The sequence below is a fragment of the Homalodisca vitripennis genome, chromosome 5, assembly GCF_021130785.1.
Source record: "Homalodisca vitripennis isolate AUS2020 chromosome 5, UT_GWSS_2.1, whole genome shotgun sequence".
NCBI classification, from domain to species: domain Eukaryota; kingdom Metazoa; phylum Arthropoda; class Insecta; order Hemiptera; family Cicadellidae; genus Homalodisca; species Homalodisca vitripennis.
This window is the reverse complement of record NC_060211.1, coordinates 4,596,998-4,612,341: the sequence shown is the minus strand read 5'-3', so window position 1 is coordinate 4,612,341 and position 15,344 is coordinate 4,596,998. Positions and strand designations below refer to the sequence as shown.

The window sequence follows — 15,344 nt, the reverse complement described above, 5'->3', positions numbered from 1 at the left end:
TAATGCGCTGACAGACGCCCCTTTCACGTATGTTTGAGGGCGAGTCGACGGGAAACAGCTGATTCCGAGCCCCAGTGACTGCCGGAACGTTTCCAGACCAGGATAAAAATAGATTATCGATTTCCTTCTGCCATTCAAACTCCTCCCGAAGGCAAACATGTAAAAACGAACATCTAATATAAAGCCTAAAAGGCAGATAAATAATAAGTGCAATAACAAGGATAATTTGTGGTTGTTAATTAATGATTTTGCCATTAGCGTTTAAAGATTTAGAAAAATATCAACTTCAAGATAAAGATACTCAGCAAAATCATTCAATCTGTGAAAAGCAATAGTAACAATTTATGTTATTTTATAAAAAAACAATTTACTGATGTACAAAAGGAATGTAAAAAGTAAGAGTAAGATATTTTTGCCTGTACAGTTAATTGATTTAGTATATGAATTCTTCCACAGTTCTTTAATAGGAGGTCATTTAGGCATTGCTAGAACGCAAAGAAAAATTAATCAGTATTTTTATAGACCTGATTTAGACGAAATTATAAAGGCAAAAGTCAAAGAATGTAATGTTTGTAAAAATGAGTAAAGTGTGCCAAAGAAAATATGAAGGCGAATTAGTATCTGTGCCATTTAAGAACAATATGGATTGTTTATTCATAGATCTTTTAGGTCCCTTAGTGAGAACTAGAAACAGCAATGTATATTTACTTGTAGTTGTAGATGCCGCCAGTAAATTTCTATGGCTAATCGCTTTGAGGGAATGTAAGAGTGCTGAAATATGTAATAAATTAGACCGCATAATTTTTAACAACTTTTCTGTACCTAAAATAATAGTGTCAGACAATGCCGCATATTTTACATCACTGTATTTTTAAGAAGTTCTTATTTAAGAATTTTATTGAACACCGTAGACTAGCGCCTTACAGGGCTAATGGAAATCAATCAGAAAGGCATATTAGAAACATATCTACATTATTACGTAGTTTCTATCACAACTGTCATAGTAATTGGGATAATGACCTAGGCTATATACAATTGAGTTTAAACACCGCCCATAATGAAAGCACAGGTTTTGCTGCCTTTGATTTAATGTTTAATCATTCCTGTAATAATGCTTTATCTAATTTATGGAAGCTAAATGATCTAATTGGTGAGAATTTGTCCAAGGAAACTGTTGTAAACAATTTAAAGAGAGCTGTGGTGAATGTAAAAAGGAGTATAGCACATAACAGTAATAGACAAAAGTACTCAGAGCAAAATGTAAAAACATCCCTTTAAGTTGCATTCCTTAGTATGGATTAGAACCCACTATTTAAGCAATAAGGTAGAAAAGTTTTGTGCAAAATTAGCACCAAAAATATGTAGGAATTTATAGAATTCTATATTTTTTAAAGCCCTGTAACTTGTATTGTACAACACACTGAAAATGTTTTGAATGTAAAAAAGGTTCATATTGTAGATTTAAAATTAAATTAAGACCTGTTTCTGTATAAAAAAAAAACTTTGTAGCATCCCTAGCTTAAGGAACCACTTGCTGCCAAATTTAAAAGATAAGATAAAATCCAGGAAGTTAATTGTTTAGTGAATTCTTAACGAATGTTTCAATGGAAATAAAATATAGAAAAAGAGTTTGTAGGTAGACTTTGTATAAAGAAATGAGACAGAGTTGATCCTGTTTGTAATATAGGAAACAAATATGAAAAGTTGTGTCTGTCCTTTTTGTATGTATGTCAAAATATTGAAGTTTGAATTTTGTGGATATATTTGAAGTGTTAAAATTCATGTAGATGTAAGATGTATAGGATGTTGTATGTAAATATGTATATTAAGAGTGATGAGTAGTAATAAGAAATGTGAGACTTAGCTTCTCGTGAGGGGACGTTTCATTTCCAAAGTATTCGATCCATATTGGTAAACTTGTCCGCAAGTCTCAGGGTATTTAATGGCACAACACTATACACAAAACACTGGTATGAAATGCAAAAAGAAGTATGAATGTGGCGCCTATATAACAAAACACTACACTACACTTGTTTTTACGATTTAATCGCCTTAAATGCCCTTATTCTTGAAACGACCCGCAAATTCTAAAACGCTGCAACGTGCACTGCATGAAAAATAATTTGCCTAAATTGATTTTCTATTTTTTGGTCCCTAAGCGAGCAGTCATAGAACTGCATTGGCATGCGATCTAGCGGATTTCATAGGAAACTTTTGAAACCCCGCGCTATCGTATTGTTATGGTTGAATTTGAATTTATGTAATGAATAAAAGGTTGAATTAAGTTTGTTATTTAGAATATGTTTAAAGTAAAGCGACTAATTAGGTTGCGAAATCAAAACAGGGGGGATATTCTGTACCGTAAATTAGTTAATTAAATTTCATACAATGTAAATTTCGCAACCTAATCAGCCAGTATTATATAATATTATTTTACATCCAATGTTCCGGAACTAAATTATTGGGCGGAGTAACTACCTAATTGGCACGCGTATGAAATTTTTTTTCTTCTAACCCTTTGTAGCAGCCCAACTACGTAACCCATCAGACCTCGCGCGCTTTGTCCGTAAGTAAAATTTATCTTTTCGTATTATTAAATTAGCCCTTTGATGCCAAACGTATAAAATGAATGTAACGTAAAGTAAAGATGTGAATAGTAAAGTAACTTTACCCTTGAAGATCTTTTATTTGCTTGATGGAGATAGATAAAGGTTGTGGCGTCGTCCTTATGGCGACGAGCACATTGTTATAAATAGTTAATTTGTATCATTAAATGGCTAATACCGTCGCGAATTTGTTTTAGGCGAGTTTACGTAGCTGATGTATCTCACGTGTTGTTTGAATAGATGGCTACCACTTCCCAACATCCACTCCTCTTCTAGAAGTAACCGTTCTTAGACTACAGCTTCAATGTCTCGTGCCAAGACGCCGATACTCGGGTTGTGAGTCTACCTATTGTGAAGGGAAGTGAAATATTATTGTTTTGTAAAGTAATAACGTCGTACGCATAATTCAATAGAACATTGTATATTTTAGGCCCACCTAGAAGATATACTTTTAGTTATTACATTCTAATTGGCAGCAACGTGGCAATACATATTTTTCATTTACCATCTAAAAAAGTGGTGCTTGTAAGTTTAGTAAATTAAATTGAACTTATAAGTAAACTTTGGTATTTCTAGTATTTATTACTACGACCTCAGAAGTCACCACCCCCATGTGTTATCGTCATACGGTACAGATATAGGTTTTGCAAGTAACCTTACATTAAGCTAAAACTATGATTAGCAATAACGTGTTACTGAGAGGTGGATTGATCAGTCTGATATAGGTTTGCAAGTAACCTTATATTAAGCTAAACTATCATTAGCAACAACGTTTTATTGAGAGCTGGATTGATCAGTCTGATATAGGTTTGCAAGTAACCTTACATTAAGCTATACTATGATTAGCAATAACGTTGTTACTGAGAGCTAAATTGATCAGTCTGATATAGGTTTGCAAGTAACCTTACAATAAGCTAAACTATGATTAGCAATAACGTGTTACTGAGAGGTGGAATTGATCAGTCTAATATAGGTTTTGCAAGTAACCTTACATTAAGCTAAACTATCATTAGCAATAACGTGTTATTGAGAGCTAAATTGATCAGTCTGATATAGGTTTGCAAGTAACCTTACATTAAGCTGTACTATCATTAGCAACAACGTGTTATTGAGAGGTGGATTGATCAGTCTGATATAGGTTTGCAAGTAACCTTACATTAAGCTAAACTATGATTAGCAATAACGTGTTACTGAGAGCTAAATTGATCAGTCTGATATAGGTTTGCAAGTAACCTTACATTAAGCTAAACTATCATTAGCAATAACGTGTTACTGAGAGGTGGATTGATCAGTCTGATATAGGTTTGCAAGTAACCTTACATTAAGCTATACTATCATTAGTAATAACGTGTTATTGAGAGGTGGATTGATCAGTCTGATATAGGTTTGCAAGTAACCTTACATTAAGCTAAACTATCGTTAGCAATAACGTGTTATTGGGAGCTGGATTGATCAGTCTGATATAAGTTTGCAAGTAACCTTACATTAAGCTATACTATTATTAGCAACAACGTGTTATTGAGAGCTGGATTGATCAGTCTGATATAGGTTTGCAAGTAACCTTACATTAAGCTATACTATCATTAGCAACAACGTGTTATTGAGAGGTGGATTGATCAGTCTGATATAGGTTTGCAAGTAACCTTACATTAAGCTATACTATCATTAGCAATAACGTGTTATTGGGAGCTGGATTGATCAGTCTGATATAGGTTTGCAAGTAACCTTACATTAAGCTAAACTATCATTAGCAATAACGTGTTATTGAGAGCTGGATTGATCAGTCTGATATAGGTTTGCAAGTAACCCTACATTAAGCTATACTATCTATTCTATATATTATATAATTGAAAAGCTAACTACTCAGTTACTGAAAATTCAAATTTGCATTGATTTGTAATAATATTTGTAATGAATGATTTATTCTCCATTGTGCGTGCGTGCGTGCGCGTGTGTGTGTGCTTGTGTGTGCGTGCGTGCGTATGTGTGTATAATTCCTGCAAATGGTTGGACTACGATAACGCTCAGAAAAAACTCATACAGTGACAAGCAGCATCATATTATACACAATATTGCCGATGCAAAATTGAAGTTACATGCACAATATCTAGTGCGCAGCTTAATTAGTTCTCAAGATACTCAGCATAAAACCCATACAGGGACGAACACCATAATATACACTACTTTGCCGATGCAGAATTTAAGTTAAATACATAATATGAAGTGCAGCATAATTAGTTCTCAAGATACTCAGCAAAACACAGACAGACAGATTGCAATAATAGTGGCAGCACTTTCCATGATAGCAAAATATAAATTTTGAGATATTCAGATCACATTTAGAATGGCATAACCCTCAGTCAAGTACCATTCATAGACATACATCATTTTCATTATCATCAGATTCAATGTTGCCTGTATTGAAATAAGCTTCATGCAGTTAATATATCTACTCGTATATTGATAGCCTATATTTAAAAATAATTCGCTCCTGAGATGTTTTGAGGAAAGAGAAACTCACGATCAGAATAGAAATTCTATCAACCCATATGAGTGATAGACTCTACTTAAGCTCAGCCAATAATTAATTATATGTTTGTTCATAAATTTAGAAGCATCATGAAAAGTTAAATAGCGAAAGCCAAAACAAAAGTCATATATAGTGTTTAAACTTTCTAGCAATAAATCTTGTATTGCGGTTATTAACTAACATTAATAATAAATAATACAACCAAATGCCTAGGCTTGTAATGACATATCTCATACTATGAAAGTTTGTTAACGTTTTATATAGAGGGAAAAGTTGAACTAGTGTTTATCAGTATTTAATAACTAAGAATGTAATATCGTGATTAAATACTAAAATTTCACAACTGGTTCAAAGAACGAACTGGTCAGTTAGTAAATCGTCGTACAATTACAAAGCCATTTATACGTAAAATGGGTGAAAAAGCTCCCCTCGCAGGACTAAGCGGTATAAATTACGAGGAATAATTTTGCGGCGGTCAGACCCTAAAGTATCGGAAAACCCTTTTTATTCGCCCAACCTGACCGATAAATATTGTGATTTTGCCGACCACGGATGTAAAATGAACATATTTATCACAGCGTAGGTTTTGTTGGCGATATTTCTTTCGTCCCGTTCAGTTATATGATAGACTAACTAATATTTAAAATTTTCATATATTTAAATGTAATTTAATATTTTTTCAATTTAATACATTTACCTCGAAACATGAAATATAAAAAAATTCAAGTTGAACGTAACTCAAATTTTCACAGATTTTTATTAATAAATGAAAGTTAGTACTGGTATTCAACAATTTATTGACTGTCATAATTTTTTTTGCGGTTAGTATGATCTGCTTATTTTATAAAGTCAAGACGAGAGTATATAGAGTATCATTATTACCAAATAGAGAAAACCCAAATTTTTTAAATTAAATACGGTAAAATTATGTTTTTTTTTTTTTTTTTTGGTAAATTGATAATCGTGCATATTTCAAAATCTACTACAAGACAAATAAATGTATAGTTAAAGAAGAACTTTTAAATGATTTTTAAATTTGCTTTGAGTGAAAAGTTTGACACAAATTAAAACAAAATCCTCGATTTTCTTTGTTTAAGGATACGACATTTAAGTACCTCGTCTACCACATTTAACTCTTCTAAATGGTATGGCAGAAGTTTTTTGAGGCTTTTTTGGATTATTCACCTTACGTACATAGTTAGCCATAATGAATAATTATTGATACTCGTGTCCAAAAATTTCTAATTTTGTTTTATATTGGATCTTACGAATTTTTGGATTGTTAGAGTAAAATTTGTATTTATTTATGTACATAAATGTATGTATATAAATATATAATATATATGTTTAATATATATATATATATATATATATTATATATATATATATATATATATACAATATTATGCCGATTTTATAAAATACACAATTGTAAATTAATTTAAAATGACATCTATTTGCCGTGTTTAAATTTAGAGAATTAGAGATTTCTTTTTTGGTAATACCAATAGTCTAAGTAACAGAAAACTTTATTTTATTTACTATATTGCATTCTTATTTCTTACATTGGAAAATGAAAACTTAATAAGTGCCGGTGTTATCATGTATTCTCCCTTTAATCACCCTTTATAACCTGTGTCAAACATTTTTTGTACTATGATCTAAATAAGAGCTTTTAAGTTTTTGGATGTTTTATTCACATGTTATACTGATTGACATATTTCAATTAACTTAGAATGCTCTAACCATTTGTGTATATGTAAATATGCAAGTAATTTTTACTAACTTTTTAATAGTTATATCAAGGTAAAAAAAATAATACTTTGCTTTTCTCTTATAATTAACTATTTGGAATCTAAAATTATTATCTTTTTATACTATATAGAACAAAAAGATCATGATTAATGATTATACTGGTTTGTGAAGGGCGAGGCAGACCACCCGTGCTGTCTGTATCTTACCAAATAACTATAACACTTTTATTTCTATACATCTCCTAATTTTACTCCAAGAGATTGAACAAATTATTTTCTACATTGAAAATTTCACCAAAATAGCCCAATTCGGAAAGGATTTCTATAAAATAATTCTCGAAGATTTTTAATAATTAAACGATTTTTTATAGGTTTGCGTGATCATTTGAAGGTCTTATTTGAAGGACATTATGGTCAAATTAAAAGTTAATTATCTTAAACCTTTTATTCAATATGTGCCAACAATTTTCAAATGACTTTACAATTACCTAATAGTTTATATTTCTTACATATATCTACAGTCAGTAAGAAAAACTTTTAGCTTAATCTCAGACTTGTTATCTCCTTTCCTCGTCTCAGAGCTGAGTCATCCATTTTAACTCTGAGGTCTGATGATCTTTTAAATAAAATTATCCATAAAATAAGTAGCATACGATTTCTCCCATTTTTATTTTAATGTATTTATTTGAAACGTTTCTTTAAGGTTGTGTGTTTCTGCCAAACATTCAACTGTTGAATTTTGCTAATCACCAATAATATTAATACGTACTTTTCTATTAATGTAGGCTATCATGGAAAGTTATTTATGAAAGCCCAACAACACCGATGTCGACTAACGACTCGCAGTGATCTCTGGTGACGAGACTCGAGCACAGATGCAGCTGCTGATGAGTTGGCCAAGTAAAGTGTAGACGACATCACGTTCTCTCCAGCACAAACGAGAGCAGCCCGTGTTTTCCCGAGTCCCCACCAGATGGCACCTCGCTGCTGTTTCGTTGCGGCACGTTTGTCTCGCAAACGTTCTTAATTGTGTGTTACACTTGTTGCAATTAAGGCGGAATGCCGGCAATTCCTCAGCCGCGGGAATCCAATCTAATTTAATTAGGATATTTTCCGATCCATTTTACCGCCCGTGAGCGGCTTAAAATTGCCATTAAAAGTTCGGATGTCCCTAATCTGTCGATTTTCTCCGCCATTGGCAGACGCCGCACCGCGAATGTGTCTGTTAGCTCGGCTCGTTTGGGCAGGAATTTCTTCATTTGTCCACACCTCTGCCTCTCTGAGGTTAGCACGATGAATAAACTCAATACAGCGAAATAAAGAAACTAAGTACATCTGTTTGTCATGTTTCTAATAAATGTAATGTGCCATAACATAACTTGACAGAGTAAATTGATTTAATACATAAAACCCGATTGCTGTGCTGCTTTGAACTTAGAATAAAGTTTGAATAGTATCCAATAAATACATTAAAATATTTATTTATAAATAATTCTTCCTTTTTATGCCACCTTTCAATGACAAATATTTAAGTTCAAACAGAATTCAGAATCTAATTATTACTAAGTTTCAGTACTGAAGTTCAATCCCATATGCTATTAGAAATGGCTATTGCTTGTTCGATTAACAAAGTAATACAATTTTATATTTAAATTATAAAAAACCCTATTTTACATTTTTGTTTTTAATTTCTCTAAAGCGAATCTATTAATAAAAATAAATTGCTATTATTAAATTTTAAATCTGTGTCAAAATGTGTCTTGTTTTTATAACAGCATTTCTTTATGAAGAACTTCGCCAAACTCGTACTTTTGTAACAGATGTTCTAGAATTCAAGATTGGTATATAGAGCGAACATGTGGTTTGTGTAGTGTTACCTCAGGTATCCAAGACCTGCGTAACTTCGATATGTTCTGGTGCCCAGTAGGTTTAAAATTGGCTTATTATTCCTCAATACGTCCAAATATAGCGTGCGAATGAGACTTTAGGAAGGTTGTGCTAAAAACAAAATGCAATCAATTTTTACACCTATAGAATTCTGTGGGATTGTTTTTTTCATGGAGTTGGGATTGATGAATGCGTACGTCTATATGTTTTAGGTGCTCGCATTTAGCAGAACTAAGGAGTGCCTAGATCCGCGGAGTAGGCGCTTGTCAGCAACACATGCCAACTGCCGCAACATGTTAGTATAATACTAGTCAATAATCTCCCTGACAAATTTCAAATCGTTCATCAGCGAACATTCAACCTATAACACTTGTTAAACGCGAAGTGGTCCGATGCGTTCTACTTAGATGAGGAGTTCTTGATGAGACAGATTGGAATGTCTGAATGCTGGCTGGATGTGCTGTCTATGCTTTCATGTTTGAGAGAATGTGCAAAATGTTTGAATATGAACACCCGATTGGATAGATGAGGGTTCAACTATTGAAAACATCATTAAATATAGCAAACCGATGTAAAATTGAAATATAATACAACAAAGATATCATTAATTACATAAATGAAAGTACCCGATGTCTAAGAAAATGTCTGAACCCCAGGAGAGCGGTGATCAGATTGAAGGACAAAGTTTAATGAATAGTACTTGTAAAGCGTATGAATTATATACACAAGCCCTGGTTATTTTTTCCTATCTCGATTTGAGTACTTAGGGAGCAAATAAAATCGTTGATTATCTCGAAAAAGAACTGGAGATGAAAATCTATTGTTCTGCGTAGCAGCCGATCTGGAGAGATAGAAGAAGAATTTCAATAAGAGGTACACCGTAAGGCGCAAAACTCATATACAGCCCGTGTGCTCATTGGCGCCCATCGAGGCGTGAGTTTTTGAACGAGAACTCGCTATCACCGAACGATAATTGATCATCCGTAGGAAGTTCCATTACAAAGTCTTGCCAGAGCTAATTAGGTGGAATGTCTTAAGATGGCCGACCCTAGCTGCCGATAACAACTCGGGAAGAGATGCGTTTTCCACCCAGTTGCGCTTCAAAGTGGTTGGTTCCCGCAGCAACCGCTAAGACGACGCCGTCGATAGATTTAGAGATAAGTAAGCGATGAACATTCATTGAACACGACAATTGTGGTGGTTGAACTTAAAACATTTGGGGAGTTGACTGAGATTTTTTTAAATTTCCAACCAGTCATTCATTATCCATCACTGTTTTACCAAGAAATATCCGGATGTACAAACAATCACTTGTCCACAAGTAAGACGAGATAGGAGTGCGACAGGCGCAGCTGTCAATCTGTGAGTAGACAGAACTACAGACAATCATATGGCTAAAAATTGTTTTAATTCACCATGAAAATGTTTAACTGGGTCAGACTGTGCGATAGACTTCAACGATACTCTTCAAACCCCACGATTGGACATCCAATATAAAAAAATCCATTCTTGTCTGTTTAGAATTGAAAATTAAAGACTACAGATAAAATAATTCTTGAAATATCTGGCTACATGAGAGGCTACATTATGTTTTATACATTGCGTCTCATATCAGTGTTACAATAATACAAGTCTATACACTAAATCCCTATAAAGTTATGTTGGATATGTTGGAATAATTAAGCTACACGTTTTAACACGTCACATGTAAAAATGTATTATAAGTACATTGAGTTTCTTAAACAATGTTTTTTATTCTTCTATTTTCTCGTTGGCATCTTGGTTATCCATAAAACGATAGTAAAAATACTCGCTAAAGCTCGGCCAAATCCCATGCACCATAACCAAACTCAGTGTTCCTTATAGCAAAGAAGCTTCATGTAGAATTGGAAGTCAACAGGTCAGTCCTTTTCAAAATATCGTGCGTAGAGACAGGCAGAAATGAAATTTTTGCAGCCTCACTAGTGGTACGCTTCGCTAACGCTCAGCCAAAAGTTATAGTTTAAGTCAATGTTGAACAGCATAAATTACAATTTGTAATGGAATCCAAACATAAAATGTAAGTCAGAGTAAATTGGTCTGCAAGTATATGAGTGAATTTGTGCTCCGCCATTGCTTCTTGCTTAGTTGGAAATATTGATAGGAGATTTTATAAAATGTAAGTCAGAGTAAATTGGTCTGCAAGTATATGAGTGAATTTGTGCTCCGCCATTGCTTCATACTTAGTTGGAAATATTGATAGGAGATTTTATAAAATGTAAGTCAGAGTAAATTGGTCTGCAAGTATATGAGTGAATTTGTGCTCCGCCATTGTTTCATAGTTAGTTGGAAATATTGATAGGAGATTTTATAAAATGTAAGTCAGAGTAAATTGGTCTGCAAGTATATGAGTGAATTTGTGCTCCGCCATTGCTTCATACTTAGTTGGAAATATTGATAGGAGATTTTATAAAATGTAAGTCAGAGTAAATTGGTCTGCAAGTATATGAGTGAATTTGTGCTCCGCCATTGCTTCTTGCTTAGTTGGAAATATTGATAGGAGATTTTATAAAATGTAAGTCAGAGTAAATTGGTCTGCAAGTGTATGAGTGAATTTGTGCTCCGCCATTGCTTCATACTTAGTTGGAAATATTGATAGGAGATTTTATAAAATGTAAGTCAGAGTAAATTGGTCTGCAAGTGTATGAGTGAATTTGTGCTCCGCCATTGCTTCATACTTAGTTGGAAATATTGATAGGAGATTTTATAAAATGTTGAAGAAGGATTTGTAGTACATTTCATTTACTACACTTGCCGAATAGATTAACCAATTTAAAATTATCACGTATTATGTCTTATATAGTTTCATTCTGAATATTTTGTACGTTTGGCTCCAAACAGTATCTATAAAAGGCTACAAATTTGAGTAATGTTTATAAAATGATGTAATACATTTTTTACCCTAGTAATTTAGATCTACTTTACACTTAAAGAGAGTGGAAACTTTTCATAAACCTCTAAAACAATATGGTAGAATAGTCTGCTTCATTTTTCGGTACAAAGTTTTGATGTAACAAGGAGAGAAATTTATGAAACTGTCAACGAAATAGGGAAATGATCATTTGTTTAATGGACGTGTGACTGAATACACCTCATTTGTATTCATTTTCATAAATATATTACCAACAACCGATATCGAATTTCAAAATGCAACTAATTTAAAAGCAATAAATTCATAACGAACGTTTCATTCACCACAATATACGAGCTGACATTTCTCCCTTAATAAGGAGGTTGATTCTGTAAACTGATTATTAAATATTTGCAGAATGGAAGATTGGTTTAACAATGTACCCCGTAGGCTATTTTCAAACTGATGGCAAAACAATAGTTCTATTACAACTGGCAGGTAGTAAGTAGATGTTTACATACATTTGGCACTACAGGGTGTCCAGAAATTACGCCACCAAACTTCACTAGATTATTTGTTAAGTTAGTATACCATACATTCCATGGAATATTGCCAATGGTGCTATTTTTTTTATTTTCTGACTGTTTCTGTGATTCTTGAAATTTATTCAAAGCTCGAAAACGGTAATTTTGAGACAATTTGGTATAAATATCAGTTTGTCTGATAAATCGAATATGTTTATTTATATTTACATATACATAGCATGTATTATTAAAGTGAAATACTGCAATATTTGTTCAAGAAAAATTTTCAATTTTTAATCATTCAAAAATTTGATGGAGTTTATCCCTGTTGGTATATTTATTAATATTTAAAAAATTATACACATTTTCCATTTATATATATATATATATATATATATATATATATATATATAATACTTATTTATTGAATATTAACCAATGGTATTTTTGATGTTATTGTTAATATTATATTATTATTGTATGTATTAACTAAATATATTAATTAATTCATTTACTACGTAATTCATCAAAGTTTTGTTAAATTATTATTACAAATATGTAAAATTTGTCATTTCAGTTATTCATGTCTGTAAAAATGATGTTCACCGTTGAAAGAATAATTAAATTATGAATGTCTGCCCAATTATGTTGTTTCAGGGGCACTCCTACCGAACATGCCATCAGTGACTCTGAGAGAAATCAACTCTTGGTCATCCCTGCCTCAAGGATTCACCGCCTGATCATGTCATACTTATTCGCCGATACTCGTAATAGCTCCTGATTTCTCAGGATATTTTAACGAGTAAAACTCTAATTGGGGAAAATATTAATCATTCCTTAATTACTTTTGCATTTTTTAAGTATTAAATAATGGTATCTTAAAGTAATATTCCGATTACGGCTGAACATTATTTTTAACTCATTACTAGAATATATTAAATCCCGAAAACTGTACTTATAAAGCACCGTTCTACAGTTAAAAACTTCCCCTACTGAAAACTACTACTCCAATTTCAAGTTTATATATTGGGATAGTATATATTTTATATTTTTTTCAGTTAATAATATCAGGAGGTACGTAACAAGATTTTGGATTAATTTTGTATATTTAAAAACCCTACAATAATTAAGGTTAAGTTCCTTTACATTTAATATTTTAGTATACGCAAGTATCATATGGATGTATGGTTATAGACAGTTTACAAATCTTCAAAATATAAGTAATTTATTATATACTCTTACTTCCTTAAAAAATAAGCAATATAAACTCATTAAAATACTATATTTTTTATGATTTCAATGTTTTATAGATTGAAGATTATACCAGTCAAAATGTACACACACAATTGTGGTAAATTTCAATTCTAACTACCAACGGCTGTGTTACATAATTATGAATTCGTTATATCATTATATTAGCTCTACAAAATATAAATCATTGTTAAAAATAAAAATTAACTTTTGATATGTCAGATCAGTTTGTGTTCAATAATAGAAGGAATCAATAATGCAGTTCCCACTGTTTATTTAGAGTTGGTAGTAGTGGGGATCCAATATATATATATATATATATATATATATATATATATAAAGGGAATTTTTTAAAGAAGTACCTTACTCATGTATCTTTATTTTTGTCCTGACACCTCTGTACGGTATTTGTAACATTAAATTGTCTTGCCCATGTGTTAGCCGTAATCCCCAAATCTGTACGTACTTGATGCCGTATACAGTCCTCAACTAATGTATATATAATGGCTGCGCTATGATTCAGACCGAGGTCAACATCAGTGTTATCGGATTAACTGATGCACATGCCAAAGCCCTCCAACAAATACTATAGCTACCGCCGAGAGCCCAACGAGTAAATGCATATGCGCCTGTTTGTGTACCACTAACGATAGCGATAAGTATGTTTGCGTGCAAATTTATTGTGGGTCCACATCGTTGTTTAAATAGCTCTTCGTTTAACGGCCAACAATTATTTGCACAATTGCAGGTGGACAGGCATCGCTCCGGCAGGCGGCGAGCCCGGCCCGGCATTGGCGCTTTACTGTATGCTTGCGTATGTGCGAATTTTACCTGAAGGGCGCAGTTATGAGTTGTGACCAGCAATACTCGCTGGCGGTAATTGTTTCCATTATTCGTTATTGTGCTCTCACAGCTGCAGTGCAATGTTGTTGGAATCAACAACAATTCGTAGAAACGAATACTTTACTGTATGCTTGTGCGTATGTGCGAATGTTACCTGAAGGGCGCAGTTATGAGTTGTGACCAGCAATACTCGCTGGCGGTAATTGTTTCCATTATTCGTTATTGTGCTCTCACAGCTGCAGTGCAATGTTGTTGGAATCAACAACAATTCGTAGAAACGAATACTTTACTGTATGCTTGTGCGTATGTGCGAATGTTACCTGAAGGGCGCAGTTATGAGTTGTGACCAGCAATACTCGCTGGCGGTAATTGTTTCCATTATTCGTTATTGTGCTCTCACAGCTGCAGTGCAATGTTGTTGGAATCAACAACAATTCGTAGAAACGAATACTTTACTGTATGCTTGTGCGTATGTGCGAATGTTACCTGAAGGGCGCAGTTATGAGTTGTGACCAGCAATACTCGCTGGCGGTAATTGTTTCCATTATTCGTTATTGTGCTCTCACAGCTGCAGTGCAATGTTGTTGGAATCAACACAATTCATAGAAACGAATACTTTACTGTATGCTTGTGCGTATGTGCGAATGTTACCTGAAGGGCGCAGTTATGAGTTGTGACCAGCAATACTCGCTGGCGGTAATTGTTTCCATTATTCGTTATTGTGATCTCACAGCTGCAGTGCAATGTTGTTGGAATCAACAACAATTCATAGAAACGAATACTTTACGACCATTGAAACCTTATGTTTACACGTTCAACTCTAAACACACAGAATTTATCTACCCATTTATGAACGTCAATGGCGTACGTTGTATAAACACAGGCTGCATCATAATGCTGTCTTATAGTATGGCGTATAAGGAGAATATTGGAAAACAAACCTCGTATCACTTTATAATAATAAAGAAAACAAAAATTTAAAATACGATGCATAAAATAAGCTAACCTAACCATACAATACTTCTCAACTAAATATTTAAAATAAAATGTACTTTTAGT

General features: G+C 33.0%; 1 long non-coding RNA gene across 1 annotated transcript in view; it reads left to right on the top strand.

The window, feature by feature from the left end:
- LOC124363792 overlaps positions 1-12,938 on the top strand; it is a 69,429-nt gene extending 56,491 nt beyond the window's left edge. The window contains exon 4 of the long non-coding RNA XR_006922555.1: positions 12,849-12,938. This is a non-coding gene — a long non-coding RNA (uncharacterized LOC124363792). The remainder of the gene's footprint in view (positions 1-12,848) is intronic.
- Positions 12,939-15,344: the final 2,406 nt, after the last annotated feature.